The sequence below is a fragment of the Phocoena sinus genome, chromosome 18, assembly GCF_008692025.1.
Source record: "Phocoena sinus isolate mPhoSin1 chromosome 18, mPhoSin1.pri, whole genome shotgun sequence".
Taxonomy (NCBI): Eukaryota; Metazoa; Chordata; class Mammalia; order Artiodactyla; family Phocoenidae; genus Phocoena; species Phocoena sinus.
The window spans coordinates 46,631,330-46,652,942 of record NC_045780.1 but is presented as its reverse complement, the minus strand read 5'-3'; positions in this window follow the sequence as shown (position 1 = coordinate 46,652,942).

Genomic DNA, 21,613 nt, shown 5'->3' with positions numbered 1-21,613 from the left:
AACAGAGGGAGGAACACTCCCAAACTTATTCTACAAGGCCACCATCGCCATGATACTAAAACCAGACAAAGATGCCACAAAAAAACAAAACTACAGGTCAATATCACTGATGAACATAGATGCAAAATCCTCAACAAAATACTAGCAAACAGAATCCAACAGCACATTAACAGGGGGGGTTATCCCAGGGATGCAAGGATTCTTCAATATATGCAAATCAATCAATGTGATACAGCATATTAACAAACTGAAGGATAAAACCATATGATCATCTCAATAGATGTAGGAAAAGATTTTGACAAATTCAACAGCCATTTTTTCTGATAAAAACCCTCCAGAAAGTAGGCATAGAGGGAACTTACCTCAACATAATAAAGGCCATATATGACAAACCCACAGCCAACATCGTTCTCAATAGTGAAAAACTGAAACCATTTCCACTAAGATGAGGAACAAGACAAGGTTGCCCACTCTCACTACTATTATTCAACATAGTTTTGGAAATTTTAACCACAGCAATCAGAGAAGAAAAAGAAAAAAAAGGAATCCAAAGCAGAAAAGGAGAAGTAAAACTGTCACTGTTTGCAGATGACATGATACTATACATAGAGAATCCTAAAGATGCTACCAGAAAACTACTAGAGCTAATCAATGAATCTGGTAAAGTAGCAGGATACAAAATTAATGCACAGAAATCTCTTGCATTCCTATACACTCATGATGAAAAATCTGAAAGAGAAATTAAGGAAACACTACCATTCACCACCGCCACAAAAAGAAGAAAATACCAAGGAATAAACCTACCTAAGGCAACAAAAGACCTGTATGCAGAAAAGTATAAGATACTGATGAAAGAAATTAAAGATGATACAGATGGAGAGATATATCATGTTCTTGGATTGGAAGAATCAACAGTCTGAAAATGACTATACTTCCCAAAGCAATCTACAGATTCAATGCAATCCTTATCAAACTACCTATGGCATTTTTCACAGAACCAGAACAAAAAATTTCACAATTTGTATGGAAACACAAAAGACCCTGAATAGCCAAAGCAATCTTGAGAAAGAAAAAGAAAGAGCTGGAGGACTCAGGCTCCCTGATTTCAGGCTATACTACAAAGCTACAGTAATCAAGACAGTATGGGACTAGCACAAAAACAGAAATATAGATCAATGGAACAGGATAGAAAGCCCAGAGATAAATCCACATACTTATGGTCACCTTATCTTTGATAGAGGAGGCAAGAACATACAGTGGAGAAAAGATAACCTCTTAAATAATTGGTTGGGAAAAGTGGACAGCAACATGTAAAAGAATGAAATTAGAACACTCCCTAACAGCATACACAATAATAAACTCAAAATGGATTAAAGACCTAAATGTAAAGCCAGACACTATAAAACTCTTAGAGGAAAACACAGGCCAAACACTCCATGACATAAATCACAGCAAGACCTTTTTGACCCACCTCCTAGAGAAATGGAAATAAAAACAAAAATAAACAATTGTGACCTAATGAAACTTAAAAGCTTTTGCACAGCAAAGGAGACCGTAAAGAAGACAAAAAGACAACTCTCAGAATGGGACAATATATTTGCAGATGAAGCAACTGACAAAGGATTAATCTCCAAAATATACAGGCAGCTCATGAAGCTCAATATCCAAAAAACAAAAAACCCAATCCAGAAATAGAACTACCATATGACCCAGCAATCCTGCTACTGCATATATACCCTGAGAAAACCATAATTCAAAAAGAGTCATGTACCACAACGTTCACAGCAGCACTGTTTACAATAGCCAGGACATGGAAGCAACCTAAGTGTCCATCAACAGATGAATGGATAAAGAAGATGTGGTATATGTATACAATGGAATATTACTCAGCCATAAAAAGAGATGAAATTGAGTTATTTGTAGTGAGGTGGATGGACCTAGAGACTGTCATACAGAGTGAAGTAAGTCAGAAAGAGAAAAACAAATACTGTATGCTAACACATATATATGGAGTCTAAAAAAAAAAAAAGAAATACTTCTGAGAAACCTAGGGGCATGACAGGAATAAAGACTCAGACATAGAGAATGGACTTGAGAACACGGGGAGGGTGAAGGGTAAGCTGGGATGAAGTGAGAGAGTGACATGGACATATATACACTACTAAATGTAAAATAGATAGTTAGTGGGAAGCAGCTGCATAGCACAGGGAGATCAGCTCGGTGCTTTGTGACCACCTAGAAGGGTGGGATAGGGAGGGTGGGAGGGAGGGAGACGCAAGAGGGAAGAGATATGGGGATATATGTATATATATATATAGCTGATTCACATTGTTATAAAGCAAAAACTAACACACCATTGTAAACAATTATACTCCAATAAAGATGTTTAAAAAAAAAAAGAAAGGGTAAAGAATAATAAAAAACAATGTCCTGGTGGAGACTGATAACTCAACACAGAATGATTTGCCAGCAGCAGGCACATTGTCAGGGCCAAGTAAATTAATGTAAAATAATGGAAACCACTTCACTAACCAAGTTTTCTCATAACTGAGCTTCTCACATACAAAGGACCAAAATAAAAGGGCCTCAGAGGAAGTTTAGTGGGTGAAGTCAGTATCAGCATACGGTTAGTGAAATGGGGAGAGGTAAGAAAGAACATTTCATTTTCATTCCTAATGTAGTAATCTCAGATCTTTTCCTTTTTAAAAAAGAAAATGAAGAAAAATAACATATATAGGGTAGTAGTAAAGAATTTGAATAAACTTTTGAGTCATTTAAGGTTTTTCAAGTCAAAATCTCAAGGTAAGGAGCAATAATCGTCATTTCATACTATTCACAGATGTTTTTTAGGTCCATCCTCTGAAAGATGATCCATTGTTAGTCTATTTTAGGGATTTGCATAGTACAACCATTTGCTAATATCACTAATTTTTCTTAGTAACTTAGATTCACAGTCAATAAAAACTCTATTCAGCAACTCTGCCAAGGAAATTGATATTGCTACTTCCAAAATTGATTTTTTTGACCCAAGGCTTCTTAATTTTTTTTTAAACAAGAGCCAGCTATTAGACTATGCTTAAGAGACTTTTACAAGAGAGGAGAGGAAACATACAATTCTATATTTAAAATATGTTATTTTTATTATTGTTATGAAAATGTTAATTTCCTAAGGGAATGAGTTTAAATGAACACTCTGGAGTCCATTTCCTAGGCCAATCAATAATGACCTCATGTGCATGAAAAAGAGAGTACCTGTACATTTCAAGGTAAAATTTATGGCACCCATATAAGTAAAAGGCTAAGAATTTCTAACATTAGACAGCAAACACAGATATATGTTGAAATACTTAGTTCAGCATCTCATAAGTCCTCATATTCCTACACAAATGTGTATTCTCACTAAATAAAGCTTGGGATCAATCAGAAATCTAGGTGTCCTGTTCATTAACGATTGAAAATTATCTGTTCCAAAACTCTCATAATACTACGCTTTTGAGGTCAAATAGCTGGTGTCTCATTTGCAAAGAGGAGCTGGAATTTGCTGGCTAGGTAAAAATGGAAGTAATTTTAACTGACCCATTAGAAAGTAGCAGAAGTGGTTTAGCATAATAACAAACTAGTTGGTAGGTTGCTAAATACTTTTATTCACAGAGGGGAGTGCCTTTGTTTGGGCAATGGTGTATTGCAAGAACTTCCTTTTTGAATATTTGTGTGTATCCTCAAAATAACTTTTCGTCACCCAGCAACGTTCAATTATACAGGTAAAGGCAGCTTTCAGAGTGTAGGTGTTGATCAGAAGTTAGGCAGAATGGACACTACCAGTTCTTTTTGGATGGTGTGCCCTTACATGCATCTCTGGTTTGGCTGCATAGCTACTGCACGGTTATTCACATGTATTATCTACACAATAATGATTCATTTATATAGCTTTTTATATGCATGCTACAACTGCCAACATTTCAGCGTTAAAATAATATTGGAATTAAATACGAATAGAAGAAAAGAAAATTTTACAGTTCAGACAGAAAAAAGATGCTCTCATGTGTGATTAGAAAATGATGGGGGTTTGATGGAGTAGAAAGGTATGGAAAGCTGTTCTGGATGCCAACTGCTTGCAGAGGATCATGCATCAATGATAGTGACAAGTGATGACAGTCTGCATCCGAAGAGAACCTCTGCCATTTTGATAAGTGTACAAGGAGGAAAGTCCAAATCCATTGATGAACTTAAAGAAACGGTTGGGGCTTCCCTGGTGGCGCAGTGGTTGAGAGTCCGCCTGCCGATGCAGGGGACACGGGTTCGTGCCCCGGTCTGGGAAGATCCCACATGCCGCGGAGCGGCTGGGCCCGTGAGCCATGGCCGCTGAGCCTGCGCGTCCGGAGCCTGTCCTCCGCAACGGGAGAGGCCACAACAGTGAGAGGCCCGCGTAACGCATTAAAAAAAAAAAAAAGAAACGGTTGACGGCAAGGGAGGAAGCAAAGTTATTTGTTGTTTTAAAATGGACATGAGAGGGGACTTCCCTGGTGGTCCAGTGGTTAAGACTTTGCCTTCCAATGGGGGTGTGGTTCGATCCCTGGTTGGGGAATGAAGATCTCACATGCCTTGCGGCCAAAAAACCAAAGCATAAGACAGAAGCAGTATTGTAATAAGTTCAATAAAGACTTTAAAAATGGTCCACATCAAAAGAAAAATCTGAAAAAAGTGGACATGAGATATCTATATTTTGCTGCTCGCTTATTAGAGTTGGAAATTGCAAATGGGTCCCTACAGAAGAGTTAAAATAGAAAGCAAACCGAAGACCAAAATAAATAGCTATTCATTTGTGTTTTCTACAACTTGTTATAAGCAAAATTCCTTGCTAAATATTTATTTTCAAATTATTTGAATAATAGTAAACGGTAAGAGTTTCAAGTGTGGGATGAGTTCTGATTTTATTTTCTTTAGAAATCTCATGTTGGAGGGATAAATGTAAAGATACATGAAACTGAGGCAAGCCACCCATCAATTCAGATTTTATGTGGATTCTGTTGTATTGAGGCAGGAGGTAGATGGGCCCCAGGCTGAGCAGCTGGAGTTTCTCTCCTGTGGACAGATACTCCAAAATATCAGGAATGAGAGAGGAGCTGAGCCTTGCCCAGATAAGAGATCAAAGACCATATATTCCTCATTCTCGAAGTCAAGGAGGCTTCCCCAACTACACATGTGCATAAAGGCTCCTTGGAGGTCAAAAAGGGAGAGGACACCACCCCACAGTAAGTGATGTCAACCTACCCATAGGCCTCTTCGCTACAATCCATCTTGGCTAAGAGATGCATGCACACACATGGGAGGATGCTGAGATATACGAAATACAGACTCACAACCAGGCAAAGCAAGATGATTGGCCAAAGGAAACCCGGAAGAAATGCCCCATAAAAGTGATTCAAACTACCACGGGGGCGGGACTCTAGCTCTCTGAGCCGGCCTGTGTGTCTATCCACACGTACTCTTTCTCCTCCTAATAAACACTGTACTTGTTTCACTACTTTCCATCTCTATGTGGAAATTCATTTCTACACAGCTGATCGGCCAAGGCCTTGTCACTGGCCACTAGTCCCTAGTGGTCTAGTGCAGGGGTCCCCAAGCCCCTGGGCCAGGACAGGTACCGGTCTGCAGCCTGTTAGGAACCTGACCACACAGCAGAAGGTGAGCGGCGGGCAAGTGAGTGAAGTTTCATCTGCCACTCCCCATCACTCCCTATCGCTGGCATTACCAACTGAACCACCCATCCCCTGCCCCCATCGTCCATGAAACCGGTCCCTGGTGCCAAAAATGTTGGGGACCACTGGTCTAGTGGTTAGGATTCAGTGCTCTCACTGCTGCATTCTGACTTCAGTCTCTGGCCGGGAACCGAAATCCTGCTTCAAGCTGCTGCAGGTCGAGGCCACCCAAGGTCAGTATGGCAGTAATAGTGATCAAGGAAACTGTTCACAGAGTAGGATGAGAGAAGTTTAAAGAGAGCCTGTTATTTAGAATAATAACAAAGGAAGGTTTGTGCAATCTGGTGCAATTAAAGATCGGGGATGTGGTTTAAATTTCACTACCATGTTTAGTAAGGTGATGAAGGTGGGAGCTATGTTTCTATTATTACTAAATATCTCATACATGGAAGAAACACATATATAACCCAGTCCAACGTCCTATCAGAAATGGAAGTCTGGTGGCCTTCTTGAATGTGAATTTGTATTTTCTTTGTGGAAGATTTCAAATGCAGCACGGATATTGCAAATGGTTTGTTTGATTTTCTTATACCGTTAATTTTTTAAAATTAAGAAGTAAAGCATTTATGCTTTATAAAAGTTGAACAATTTAGAAAAGAGTAATGAAGAAAATAAATAAATTAGATGAATTCTTAATGTGCTTATTTTATAAATTCAAGAGAATGTTTTCAGATGGAAATATTGTATGCTTTATAATTTTCACAACTATCACATTATATTCCAAATGGAATTAATCATAATTTACATTGTGATTATCATTTAAATTTATAGTGCTTTTCTTTCATCTCAATGCTTTTCATATAATATCTATTGTACGGAGTAGTTGGCACAGATATTATATGATTTTGCCCAAATATCTGAGAAGTAAACTGAAAAAGATATATAACATTTGTCTAGCAATTTCATACTAATAACCTAACGTATGAGGAAATTAATATGCTGAAGCAAAAAGCAAGCAATGCTAGTAAAAAATATTATGGATATTTTAGGGAAGATATCTCACAGTCAAAATCACGTATTATTTTTAGAAAACAGTAGAACAATTAAACATAGTTTACTTCCTTTATAACAAGTCTTTACTAAAGGATCATACATTTTATTATTAAAATGCTTTCTGTTCTAGTAGCTCATTCATAAAACTGTCTTTTCTTTGCTCTGGTTTGCCAAGCAATTCACATGAAAGGGGTTAGTATATTCAGGAGAAAATAGTTTTCATTGAACGACCAAGGCAGTAAAACGGAAATTCAAGAGTAACTGAGTTTTAAACATATGATTCTCTTTATGTATTTCTTTTAGAAGTTTCTATTTTGTAGGTGAGATCAATTTGGATTCCTTTTTAATATACATCTTGGAAAAAAGTAACAAACCATAGTCAGTAATTTGGGGAACGGACAAATACTCCTTTTCTATCAATCAGCGTGGCTCAGATTCTGCTGGTTTGAACAAATGGGTACTGGATGCCGACCAGGGCAAGAAGTTGCTTCCCATAGGGAGAGCTGAAGGCCTCTTTGGGAAGCCAGCCTTGCTCAGCTACTCAATCTGATGGCCCTGGTCTGACGCTCTGGCTAGCTCGCCCGGCTCTAGTGTGCAAGGTGCCATTTACACGCCTGGACAACTGGATCGATTGCTCGGCCATCAGCCCCTCCGCTCTGCTCTGAGCGAAGTGTTGCTCTAACCTGGCAGGATTCTGGCCCCACAGGTGGAGGACCCGCACTTTCCACCTCATCCCTCTCTGTTTCAATTTCTTCAGCTGCACAATGGGGATGATGATGATAATAGTGCATATCTCACAGAGTTGTAAGGATTAAACACATTCTATATGAAAAGTGCATATAATGTAGAAAGCATCACAGAGCAATTATTATTGAAAATAATTAATTACTTTCAATAAGGTTTTATTAACCAAAGAAGGTTAGGTTTGTAATAGAATAATCTTATCTGTAGGAATTTCTATACTAAAGGGTAGTAAGTACAGAGGCAGCCTGAGGTATACATTATGGGTCAGTGTATTGCTTTTATATCTTTAATTATGCTTCATTTCCTAACAGTAGCTTAAGTACCATACTATTATTGGTCCTTATCAATGCAGAGAACACTCTAATACAGGCAAACTTGGGCATTTATCTGCAAATGTTGGGCATTTATCTGCTTATGGAAAAGGCTAAGATAACTTAAACTTGGTCTACACATCATTGATGTTTGTATTTTCTCATTTAGAAATAGGGCATCCATGGAAAAATTAATTAATTAAAAAAAAAGAAATAAGGCCTTCAATTCCTAATCACCTGTCTGACAAGGACTTTTTGAGAACCTTGTTGATAGCCATCCTGAATATTCTCCACACCCATAACCTTAAATTTTCTAGTATCTATTAAAGCTCATAAACTATAGGTCGGTGTACACAAATCATTTTTAAGGTGATATAAGAACAAGAACACATAACCCATTCCATCCAAAACATGACGACCAGATGCAGAAATGTGCGTTATTGCCATTTAGATACTTCAATGATCTATTAGATAGTTTTAGAAATACTGTTAATACTTACATAGCTGAACCTATATTTAGTGTTCTGTAGATGAAGTCAAAAGTATGCTTTGCCTTTAAGGGTGAAAATGACAACGAGAGAACAAAGGAAATGTTGTAAAAGAAGAATTTGTGTTTGATTTTTGAAGGTCACACTTTGTCCCAAATGAAGACTAGGTGGCTTCTAAATGTCTTTTGTTTACAGAATCAGGGATAAGGCTACAAATTATCAAATATACTTCCTGAAAATACTGGAAATTTTTAGTTTGAGATTGCTTTCTATGTTAGTCAGGGCCCTGCGGAGGGGTGTGATGCCATTTTTAATGCATGTTCTAATAGATATTTTTCATGACTCTAAATCATCTAATATTATCAGTCAAACTGACTTATTCTCTTGACCTTCAACAGAAAATAATTTAAACTATTTTCTTCCCTGAAATTTTCATTCAGTATCTTCTGTAAATGACTTTTAATATACTTCTAATATCAGTAACTTTCACAATATTAGATGGAAGTTCATTGTTCATTCAACTTGTGAGTTTTTATTGACTAATAAATTGACAAATATACTGTTCTCCTGCCCTGCTGCATGGGATTATGCACATGTTAAGCATGAACATTTTTAGGGAATTGAGCTCTACCTTTCCCTGGAATAAAACACATTCTTTTACACTGGAAATCTTTTCTGTCTTGTTTTTATTGAACTGAAACCTAGAAAGAAGACACATTCTTTTGAAATGAATGAATGGTGCTCAGCATTGACACTGAACAAAGAGAAGAAAAGATACCGCCCTTTGCCCACCATCTTTGTTTCTGATTGAAACCAAAAATGGAGTTAAAGCTCTGCTTTATGGTGTATGCAGGGTTCCAGATAAATGCTGATTCCTAACATGGATGTCATGCCTATGTCCCTTGGGTACCCTATCACACGTACGGTCTTCTCAAGAATGGGTGTGGTGCTGAGAACTCTGATGGAGGCAATACCAACACTGTCCCTCCATGAACAGTAACTGTCTGCTAAACAAACTCCATGAACAGACCATCTGAAAATGTTTGAGCCCTGATAACACTTCAAAATGGAGGATCAAAGGTCTTTTGGGAGCTGGCGAATGGTGGTTAGATAGTAAGATAGAGGAGTTCTAACCATGAGATTCAGCTCTGGACATTCCAACCATGTGATTTAAATTCTGTGCCATTTCAGTCAAATATGAATTTAAGCTAATTGTAAAATTCTGGACAAAACAATTTCTTGTTGGGCAATCTAAGTTTTATGATGATGTAAGCACACTAACATCAGAAATTTATCTACTATGAGAGTCCAAATCAAAAGTTCTACTATCAGTTATAAAAAGCTTCCATATGTAAAATGTCTGTAAATCTGCATCCCTTCCCAATAGGTTGCTTGCTCTTCGTGTTAATTACGGCTTAGATTTCATTTTATGTACATGTTTGTTTCTAGATATGGAGTGCCCTAAGTAACTCTTATAAGAGGATATATGAGAAGGCAAAGGATTTTAGTTAATCTTGCTCTTTGAATGTTTGAAAAGCTACATACAGTCACTTAATTCTTTCAACATTTTATTTTATATGGAAGAACTCCTAACTTGGTCACCTTGAGCAGTAATTGGTTATTTCTTCATTACCTCTCCTCATCCTAAGGGTTTTAATGTCTGTCTTGCACACAAATTCAGGTCACATTTTGTCATCAGGGACCACTTATACAATGTCTTTCTCAGATTTCCTGTTGAATAGTGATCATCCATCATATGCTAACTGATCACCTATTGGCTTTTTTGGGAGCTGCCCGAAAATGGTATACAATGTTTCAAACAAAAATTTTAATAAACATAAACCGAGCTAATGCACTATTTCTCATTATGGGATTCTACTTAGTCCACTTGACTACTTGTAAAGAATGTGTCTGGACAGTGACTCAAAGAACCTTTTAAAAAAGCATTTGAATCATACTCAATGATTTATTCACATATCTATTTAAAAAATTCCATTGGTCATGCTAAAAAGGTTGCAAGCCCTTTGACTTAAGTATTTCTATAATGGCTGTTAAAATCAATTCTGGCATTAAAGTCTCCAAGAATGAACAATGCATTCAGTGGAAAATTGATTACATGGTCAAAGAACAGTCTTTGTGGCCTCATTTGCTTTTCGATTAGCATAGCTGTCATGGCTGCTGCAGGTGGTCCTCAAACTTATAGGGGAAAAAAAATCTGTCCTTGACACTTTATGTTTGTCTATAGATTTTTGGGGAAAAATATGTTTTTATTTGCTTATTAGAACCTACTGATGTAGGTACCGGTGTCAAGTTGAGTTTTGCTGAGATAAAAGAGAGATAAAAATGGGAATGATTTGTGAGGAAAAATGAACAGAGTAATATAGAAATCCACTTCTAGGATTTTTAGGTTTGTGGAAAATACAATCTTTTGTAAGGAAGGTGTTCTGATCCTCACTACAGCCATACCTGTAGTAGAGTAGCTTACTTTTGGTAGAAAATCAGATGATGTAGGAACTTGTGGAAGACACTAGCTGAAAATGGGAACCGGTCACATTTTCACCTTGATTTCTATGTTTGCTTTTTCTTTTCCACCATCAAAAAGGAGCTTTCAGGCCAGGTCTCCTCCCTGGCATTCAGGGAGGGACTTAGCCACTTACATTGATCTTGTGCACTTTACCTTGAAACACAGCTATGGGTGTTTTAATAAGTGCTTATTGAAGTGTGCTATTGATTTAACTTGGGTTAATTCACTTCCTTTTTAATTTACTTATGTTTAACTTTTCCTTTCTAATGAGCAGGTTTCAGATCAAATCTTCCTAGGGTTCTGGAATGTTGATCTGCTCTGCTTGCTTGGAACCCTCTTTAGGAAAGACTCACATACTCTGTGGCTTTTCAGACTAGTAGCCAAAGGAGAACTTTCTACTTCTTGAGTATTGTATTAGTTTCCTATTGTGCTGCTGAAAGAATTTACCACTTATTGGCTTAAAACAACACAAATTGATTATCTTACAGTTCTGCAGGGCAGAGATCTGGAATGGGTCTCACCGGGCTGAAATGAAGATGTTGGCAGGGCTGCCTTCTTTCTGGAGGGTCTACTGGAGAATCTCTTTCCTTACTTCTTCCAGCTTCTAGAAGCCACCTGCATTCCTTGACTCTTATCCTCCTTCCATCTTCAAAGCCAGCAACGGCTGCTTGAGTCTTCTTCAGACTACCTCACTCTGACACCGACTCTGCTGCCTCCATCTTCCACTTAGAAAGACCCTTGTGATTACATTGGGCCCACCTGGATAATCCAGGATAGCCTTCCCTTCCCAAGGTTAGCTGATTAGCAACCTTAATTCCATCTGCAAACTTAATTCTCCTTTGCCAGGTCAGATAACACATACACAGGTCCCAGGGATTAGGATGTAGACATCTTTGGGGCGGGGGGCATTATTCTGCCTATTGTACCAACTTACTGCATCTACAGCATTTCTAATAACTATGCCATTATAGCCATGTCTTTGTTATAAGAAAGATATCACGTGTCTGGAGAAGGTCAATGGCTTTCCCACTAACCTCTATATAGCTGGTCTTTCCATCTGCAGAAAGATCTGTAATCTGATGTTTATTGACTCCTATGAGTTTTACACATGTAGGTCTTTGAATCCTTTGAAATTCTATGTTAAATATTTTGGCAAGTGCATTTTCTATTTTCAAAGAAGTCATGGACAAAGTTTCATGATTATATACAATTCTGCATATCCCTACATTCAAGTATTATTGTTCTAAAACTATAGTTTTGATTCTTTCCTCCTCAGAAAACTACAACAGGTTTCAATGTTTTTAAATTTATATTAAAACTTTAAAGCATTTGATTCAAGATCTTCTATCAGAATCTATTTAGCATTCTGGAAGGTGAACATGGAGATTCTGATATTCTACTCTGTTCTTAACTTTGACTAAGTACCATTGGTGATTAAATTACCAGTGAACCTTTCAATGAGGTTTTCCATTTCTATAACTTTGAATATCTTGCAAAGCACGAATATATTCCATGGTGGAAGCTAGGAGAACTGAAGTTTTGGGGGAAAGTTTTACCTTTCCACTGTCAATCAGTCCTGTTTATTATTATTATTATTCAATTTGATATTTCTGGTACAAAACTCTTAAACTTTCCTAAATGCCTTTTGCTTTTTATGTCTAAGATAGTACTGAGATGGTTTTGATGTCACAGGTAAATAGTGAAAAAAGAAGTAAATCTGTTGGAGACCAAATTTCTCTTGGAAACTCTCTTCATCTCCCCAAGTAGCTTATCTTCCTCTCACTTGGATGTAAATGAAAACTCCTATGCTTTCTTAGCTGATAATTAAGATTCTGGCTCTTAGAATGCTCAGATGTTAAAAGGAGTATAGAAATATAGGAAGAAATATAGGAAGAAGAAGATAGGAAGAAGCCTCTTAATGTTACCTCTTTTCCCTCTGTGGAGATTCTAGGAGGCCAAGACTTGTGAAGCTTTTGTCTTCATGTTCTTAGCATTCCTCTGCTGAAAGACCCTCAGAACTGTTTCATGCTACAGTGGTCTCTGTTGGGGCAGGTGGGTGAATGATCTGTGAGAATCTGTCCTGCTTCCTTCTCCCAAAGGAGTTTCCATAGGTGTGACCTTGGGAAGGAGTGGATGAATGAAGCTTTGGCACACTATCTCTAGAAAGATTGCTAAGCCTCTCTCCATGCTACTATCTAGCTGCCTATCACCTCCCATCCTTCAAATCACAGCTTATCAATTTTATTGTCTTTGCAGATAACCTGCCAGGCTTCCAGTATAAGATAAAGTTTTAAATTCACTTTTTTTTGATGTGGACCATTTTTAAAGTCTTTATTGAATTTGTTACAATGTTGCTTCTGCTTTATGTTTTGTTTTCTTGCCATGAGGCACGTGGGATCTTAGCTCCCTGACCAGGGATTGAACCCACACCCCCTTCATTGGAAGGCGAAGTCTTAACCACTGGACCACCAGGGAAGTCCCTAAACTCAATTTTTAAGGAAATGACTTTTATTGAGCACTTACTGGATGCAAGACACAGTGCAGTGTGCCGTGAAATAATGTCGCATTGTGGCAGTTTACATAGTACTTGTTCCCATTAAAGTGTAAAATATAGATTAAGAGATAAGAAAGAGAGGGACAGAGAGTTGGAGAGTGAGAAAAAGACACAAGGGATGGAGGGAGAGGGAAGGGAGAGAGAGAGAATGAGAGATATTAAATAATATCAATTAAAGAAATGTCACAGGTCATTACATGATTAATTGCCAAATGATTGCTGTCAATTTTAAGTGCCCTGGCTTCAGAGAAAGGAGAGATCATTGTGAATTGGAGGGTAAACTTGAAATAGTTTTGAAGGGTAGTTAGGTAGAGAGTGGAGAGTTGGGTTTCTGAGTAGGTGAGCCCAGCATGGAATGAATGATCTGACATAGACGCTTTATAAAAACGATTTTTTTAGTTTTATTCATGCCTTACAAAATCTCATGATTTACCCTTCTTAGATCAACCTTGGTACAAATCCACACAGCTAGTAGTCTAACCATAGAAAAAATAATGATAAATATTTACATTGATTATAAATGTAAGTATATATTTTTATTCATATTTACAGGCAACAAACACACCTTTCATTATTAAAATCCATAATTAACCTTGTCAGCAATATTCACAGAGACCCATGCTGAGAATTTTAATTCCAGCTTTGGAATGGTTTTGGCCAAAGTAATGTAAAAACCTTCTTTAGAGTGTATTAAGTTTTCACAATCAGAAACTTTTTGTGGGCCTCTGTCTGAAGCCTGATCTTTCTTTGATGCTTTTAATTGCCTTATTATATTTACTTGTGATTAAATGGAACCCTCAGCTAGTTGATAATGACTTTTGGCTTGTAAAGAGCAATAAAAGAATTTAAATCATTTAAAGTAGAGCGCTCCTTTGATATCAACTATCCAACATTATTCTAATAAAAGAATGCCTAACATACTTTTAATGAATTTCCTTTTATATGAGATAAAATATTTAGCAAGAGAATTTGAGATGCCCATTAGAGCATCTCATTCATAAATATCCAGGCTGTTCATCTTGCTGGACCTGATGATTCAAAGAAAGGTTTATGTACTGGGTAGAATTATCCAGCATGTGCATTTACCTTTGGAGAAATCAGACTCAAAGTCATGCATACAAAGCCTTTTCTAGACTTCTTTACTAAAATTTGACTCTCTAAGAAAAATATCCTTTATCTCCTCTAACAAATCTCTGTAAAGTATTCAGCTCACCCATTTTTCTTTCTTTCTTTCCTTTTTTTTTTTCCATAGGAAGCACACAGATGATAAAAAGGAATCTTCAGCTGATTGCTAGTTAGTGACTTTGAAGGAACTTTTAACATCTGTTCAAGGCCAAAATAGATTACTCTGTTTTATGCAAAACCTACCTGCATTTTTGCTATTGCACATTTCTTTATTTCCTTGGAGTTAATTGCTAAATGTCATCCACTCCTGCTGTTCTGGTGAGCCTGAATTTTCTCAAAATGTTTCATAACTTTCTCCTTAGAGATTTCAATCTCTATCAAATATTCTAATTTTTCTTAAACAGTACATTTGAAGCAGCAGCATTTCAAATGTCCTTTATGGTAAAGATGAGGAGAAACATCAATTTCCCTTTGTTATCTTTATTCTGGATTAGAAATTTCAAGGTTATTTCTATATATTTGAAAAATAGGTTGAAATTTAAATGTTTCATCCATACTCCTTTTGTCTTTTTGTTTCCCAAATTCTCTTTCCTTAGAGTAGCTGCATTTTTCTGATTTTTGTGTTAAATGATCAAATTGTATCCACTATATGTTTCTGCTTAATTCTGAAAAAAATGATGTAGCAGTGAACTCATAGGTTCTAAAATATCTTCCTTTTCAAAAGCTGCTACAGGATGTCATCCTCATGCACTTTAGAGGGAGTCTCTTGAGCTCTTTCAAAAATGTCTGAGACATTTGTTTATATTCCTTACCTAAAGGGTACCTTCCTCTCTTCACAATGTAACTAGGTCCTTTAGTCAAAATGTCACACACCAGCCTGTCAACAAATCATGAAATAGGTAAGTTTCCTCTGAAGGTCACGCATACAATTGCTCATCAAAGAATTATACCAAAGGTCTTGGAGCTTTACCACTTCTGTTTGCTCATTTTGCATTCTTTTTCTCTTTTCCTTTTTTCTTACCATCATCTTGCCTGGTTGTTTCTTCTACCCTCCTCCTTGTGCTACGTTGGAATTCTTATTCTTTTGAATCATAAACTCTGCTCATCTAATTAATCTCTAGTGCATTCACTATTTTAGATCGATGGATTAAAAAAAAAATCCCAAAGTGCCTGCATGTCTCTGTTTTCTCCTTGGTTACACTGGGTGGAGTGGGAATTCAGGGTAAAGGAGGGGTGGAAAGGGGAAGGATGTGGGCAACTCTCAGAAAGGAAAACTATAAACAAAATCAGCAAATGCTGACCTTAAAGAATGACGTGATGGAATAGCTGTACATTTTCAAAGGTAGTCTAGAAGGGAAACCTCAGCCACAATTTCATTGACTTATTCAGGGCAGGGCAAGGTATAGGTGGCAAAGGGGACTATTAAGATAAAAATTTTTTTAAGTTATTTTTTATACAGCAGTTCTTATTATTTATCTATTTTATACATATTAGTGTATATATGTCAATCCCAATCTCCCAGTACATCCCACCATCAACCCCCCACTTTCTCACCTTGGTGTCCATACATTTGTTCTCTACATCTGTGTCTCTATTTCTGCATTGCAAACCAGTTCATCTGTACCGTTTTTCTAGATTCCACATATATGCGTTAATATACGATATTTGTTTTTCTCTTTCTGACTTACTTCACTCTGTATGACAGTCTCTAGGTCCATCCACATCTCTGCAAATAACCCAATTTCATTCCTTTTTATGGCTGAGTAGTATTCCATTGTATGTATGTACCACATCCTCTTTATCCATTTGTCTGTCCATGGGCATTTTAGTTGCTTCCATGACCTGGTTATTGTAAATAGTGCTTCAGTGAACATTGGGGTGCATGTGTCTTTTTGAATTATGGTTTTCTCTGAGTAAGGATACAAATTTTTATAAGATCTTTTAATGCTATTAACTTTACTAATAATACCTGAATGCAGATTTCTCTACAATGCAGACTTCCATAGAAGCATCCCGTATTAAAAGCTTTCTAGTATCCTACTCAATCAATCTGCCTCAAATCCAATTACTGAACAAAGACATTGCTTCAGATATGTCCTTTATCCCTGGTAGCCAACTGTTAAAAATGTTACCAGTTACCTTGGAGAAGTAATATGCTACTGATCTCCAGGGGCATGAATTCATTAAATAAAATATATGGGCTAGTTCTAAAGTGAGGGCTTCTGAGTAGCTGAGTACAGACTGCAAAATAAAGATTTTAGGGCATTTGGGGGTTAGAAAATGGATGTAGTCCAAGGAAACTGAGCCAAAAAGTCAATGAACTTACTATCAGAAGTGGTGGTTAATTTTGCTTACTTCACAGTTTTTCTAGTCTTGAAATCTCACCCAACTCAAAGTTCTGAGCATACATCGTGTATAATTGGACAATTGAAGGAACTTCCCAGAAAATGATAATGGTGTTCCATGAATTCCATGTGTTTTTTCACTAACCTTAAATAAAATGTTAAGTCTTTAAGAGACTCTGAAAAAAAATTACATTGGATCTCAATATTTAAAAAAGATTTTGAAAAACCACATGTCTAAAAATGAAGGGATTTCTTTCTGGCAGACTGTCCCTGTCCTATTTTGTGTGGTTTTTGTTTCTTTCTATTTGTATCCACTGAAGACAATGCCTAGCCTTTTGTTGAGAGACAAAGAGTCATCCTACAATAATGTTTTCTAAATGAAGCTTTTTACTTGACTTTTCCACCAGCTCTTTTGTATGAGTTATTAATGACACTAGTTTAGTTTTCTGTTTTTCAGTTGAAAAAGGCAGTATACAATCCATCATTATTTTTAATACTTGCATAGTATTCCACCGTATAGAGGCACTGTCATTTATTTAACCAATCTTCTACCGTTAAACCTTTAAGTAGTTACTGATTCTTCAACATAATTATCCCTGTGATAAACATTCTTGTTCAAACATATGAGGATGTCTCCAATTACTTCTTTGGGAATTATACCTAGATATAGATATAATCTATATCTAGATATTTCTTGGTGAAAGAAAATGCACACCTTAAGCTTTTTGATGCATTCAATTTGCTACCAGTCATAAATTCACTGGCAGTGTATGTGAGTGCCCATTTCCTCATATCTTCGTAAATACTGAGTATTAAAAAAAACCAAAACCTTCATCCACTTGATAACTTGCATTTAATTTGCATTTCCCTGATTATTACTGAGGTTAAATTTGTTTTACTTGTTAAGAACATGGGTCTACAGGCAATAGTCCATAGATCAAATCCGGCCTGTGGCCTGTTTTTGGCACAGACCTTTGTTAAGAATAATTTTTTACATTTTAAAAGGTAGTAAACAGACAAATAAACAAACAACAAAAAAGAATATATCAAAGAGATTACATATCTTCAAAGTCTAAAGTATTTACTACCTCTCCCTTTACAGAAAATGTGTAAGATCTCTGGCTCAGAACGAAATAATAATAATTAAAATATCCAACATTATTAATCTCTAACCAGAGTATGACACAGTGTTAAAGGTTGTTTTTTTTTGCAGTACACGGGCCTCTCACTGTTGTGGCCTCTCCTGTTGTGGAGCACAGGCTCCGGACGCGCAGGCTCAGTGGCCACGACTCACAGGCCCAGCCGTTCGGCGGCATGTGGGATCTTCCTGGACCGGAGCATGAACCCGTGTCCCCTGCATCGGCAGACAGACTCTCAACCATTGTGCCACTAGGGAAGCCCGGTTTTTTTTTTTTTCCGGTACGTGGGCCTCTCACTGTTGTGGCCTCTCCCGCCACGGAGCACAGGCTCCGGATGTGCAGGCTCAGCAGTCATGGCTCACGGGCCCAGCCGCTCCGCGCCATGTAGGATCCTCCCGGACCGGGGAACAAACCCGCGTCCCCTGCACCGGCAGGCGGACTCCCAACCACTGCACCACCAGGGAAGCCCAGTGTTAAAGGTTTTACATGCACTGTTTCATTTAATCTCCACAGCAATCCTACAAGATAGATATCTCTTTATGAATATCTTAAAGCTAAATGAAGAAGCTCAGGTAAGTTAAGTAACTTATCCAGTGTCTCACAGTAAAATGTGGATCTGAGAGTCTAACTCAGCTGTGTCCAAAGTCTGTGCATTTAACTATTATGCTAAATTGCACATGATTTTGTTACATTTATACATAATTTTGAGAAACCTGGAATCTCTCCAGTACCGGGGTTTCATATCAGATAGATACATGGTGTCTCAATTTATTAACATCTTTTATTTTCTCAGTAAATTTTATAGTTTTTTTCATAAACATACAATGTATCTTAAATATTTTTCCCCAGGCATTTTATACTTTGGTTGTATCACAAATGGAATCATTTTCCATTTTCATAGTCTCAAAAGTTTTTATCTAGGAAAGAAACTGAGTTGTGTATGCTAATCCTGTAACTAGTCATATTTTTGAACTTCCCTAATAGTTGTAGTCAAATTTCATTGGTTTTTTTAATGTTGTTTAGGTCAACATAATGATAATAATAATTGTTTAGGACAATCATAATGATAGTTTTGCTACCTCATCTCCAATATTCATAATTTCCCCCCATCCCCTGCTTAATGATTTCATTGCTTGCACTTCCCAAATGATGTTAGCAGGCATCCTTTCATTATTCTGGTTGAATAGGGAGATTCTACTCCCTATTATACAGCAGGATTCTGGATGTTGGTTAGTGATAGATTTTCAAATCATAGTAAGAAACCATTGTCCAATTTTAATTTTACTAAGATTTTTATTCTGAAATTTTATAGAACTTTATTAATATGTGTATCTATTTGGGATGATCATTTTATTTTTATCCATTGGCATATTAATATGATGATTTCTGTTTCTATACTTCCTAACATCAACCCATCTTTGCACTCTGGAAATAATCCTTACTTGGTCACAATATGCTAAACTTTAAAAATGTTCCTGGATTCAATTTGTTAATTTTTTAAAAGGTTGTTTTTTATTTGTATTCCTAAATGAATTTGCTCAGTTTTCTTTCCCTGAGATTTTCTTCATTGGGTGACCCACTGTAAAATGGATTGTGAAATTTTCTATGCTTTTGTATGTTTTTAAAAGTAATTTTTAAAACACAGATCGAAATGATTTGTCCCTTGAATGGATAGTCAGTAGAACTTATTTGTTAAAAATTTAAGGGCCGAATGTCATCTTGAGGGGTAGTTTTTTGATAATTATTCTAATCTCTTACATTCCATGGATCAGATAGCATTTTGAGCCAGTTTTTGTAATTTACTTTCATCAAAATTTTCATCTTAGTGAAGAATTGCCTGAAGTTTTTGTTTATAATCTTTAAAACATTTGTGTAATGATTGAATCTCCAGTGTTATGCTTAATGTTTTACATACATTATTTTTTGCCTTAGCAATTCATCTTTTCAAAGAACCAAATCATGATTTTATTTAAAACTCTATTGCTTTTCTATTTTCAAATTAATCAGAAGTTTCAAATTAATTAAAAATTCTATGCCTTTATTTTTATGAAGTCACATGTACTTTCTTTTGCTTTTTATTTTCTAGTTTTCTGATTTTATTGGTTAGTTCATTTATTTTCATTATTTCTTATTTAATAATAGAAACATTTAAGGTTATGAATTTTCCTCTGATGAGTACTTTGTTAGTCATATCCATGTTTTTATACATAGTATTACCATTGTAATTAATTTCTCATTATTTTTAATTTTGTTTTCTCTCTGAGAATTCTTTAGAAGGTGGTTCTTAATTACCATAAACATCTCATTGTAACCTTAAATGGTGGAAGGAGGGCAACAGATCTCTCTGGAACCATTTTTATAAGAGCACTAATCCCACTCATGAAGTTTCCACCCTCATGATCTAATCACCTTTCAAAGTCCTACCTTCTAATACTATCACTTTGGGCATTAAGATTTCAACATATGAATTTTGGGGAGACACATTCAGACCATAGCAATTATATATCAAGCTTCCCAAATAATAGGTTGCTAATATTACCTAATATCCATTTGTATTCAAATTCCCTCAATTATCTAACAGAAATCCTTTTTACAGCTGGTTTGCGATCAAACAAGTTGCACACACAGCATCTGGTTGATATGTCTCTCAGGCTTTTCTTTAATCTTTGTGTCACTCTGCCCTTTCTTATGCCATTTATATGTTAAGAAAACCTGGCCCTTTACCCTATAGAGTATCCCACATTTTGCATTTGGTTGGTTGCTTCTTTAGTGTTGTTTAACCTGTTTTTGTATTCCCTTATTTAGTGACAGAAACTTTTAAAGAAAATTTTATCACTATTTTACATGTCGTAAAACTTTAGCTCAGAGAATTAAGTAACTAATTTACAAGTGGCAGAGCTGCTGTTTAAATACTCATTTGACTAATTTTAAAGTTCAGACTTTCTCCTACACAGTGCTGTACGAATAGAGAGATATAGAAAGGACCACAAGGATGTGGAAAGGAATAGTGAAATTAGAAGAGGCTGCCTATTTTACTTTCTATCAGGCAATGTTTTTCATGGTACAATATGAACTAAGGAGAAAGCAGAATACCTCAGGTGTTAGCTCTCAGTTTGTATTTTTTTAAAAATCACATACTCACGAATATTCACATTTCAGAAGCTCTTCACATTCCCCAGAAATTATCCCTTTACATTAAAGAATTAATTTGCAAGGTAAATTTTACTGAATATTTTGTTATGAAGATGGAACAAAGTTTAACATCCCCATGCCATGCTAGGGCTGTTATAACAAAGTACCACAGTCTGGGTATCTTACAACAGAAATTTATTGTCTTACAGTCTGGAGGCTAGAAGTCCAAGATCAAGATATAGGCGGGGTTGGTTCCTTCTGAAGACTGTGAGTGGAGAATCTGTAGATGGCCACCTTCATATACACAGGGCATTCTCCCCGTATGCATTTCTGTGTCCAAATTTCTCCTTTTTAGTAATATTGGATTAGGGCCCAGGCTAATAACTTCATTTTTTAATTTTTTTATTTTATTTTTTTTGCGGTATGCGGGCCTCTCACTGTTGTGGCCTCTCCCGTTGTAGAGCACGGGCTCCGGACGCGCAGACTCAGCGGCCATGGC